The following is a 651-nucleotide window of genomic DNA, read 5'->3' on the forward strand; positions in this document are numbered from 1 at the left end:
GGCTTTGACCTCCCTGAATCTTGGATGTAATCTTCCTTTAGTTGTAAAACTCAACATATTTTAACAAATCAATTGGCTAAATTGAAAGTAAATTAAGATTGAAGTGAAAAGATTATCATAATTTTTTAAACATTTTCATGACTTCACAAATTCAAATCACCATTTCACGAATCTCGAGACAAGGAGAAAGACAGAGAAAACTACTCAGAACTCATGGGGAAAACACAACAAAACTCGGAATTCATATATAGAATCAAATTCATACAAACTATAACAAGTAAATAACTTATCTCTAAATTTCTCTCCAAGAACACTCCTTGAAGTTCCTCTGAATCTCTTTCTTTCTTTACAACACACGGAATTCCTCTTTGAAGTAGCAAGGAGGAAGAAATCTCTTACTTTCCCTCCACCCTTACAATTTCTCGAAGAATTCCTCACAGTTACACGCTCTAACAAGCTCTCTACACACTAATGGAACCTATCTAACCTCCAAGACTCCTCTATTTTTGGCCAAAATCTTCTCTTTAAAGATGTGGATGAGTTGTCCCAAGAGTTGTTTATGCACCCCTCCAAAATCCGACCTTATCCATTGTACAAGTACACATAACCGGCGATCCCGCCGTCGGCGGCCTCGCTGGCATCGCCGGGGGC

Source organism: Phalaenopsis equestris, unplaced genomic scaffold, assembly GCF_001263595.1.
Source record: "Phalaenopsis equestris unplaced genomic scaffold, ASM126359v1 Scaffold000002, whole genome shotgun sequence".
NCBI classification, from domain to species: domain Eukaryota; kingdom Viridiplantae; phylum Streptophyta; class Magnoliopsida; order Asparagales; family Orchidaceae; genus Phalaenopsis; species Phalaenopsis equestris.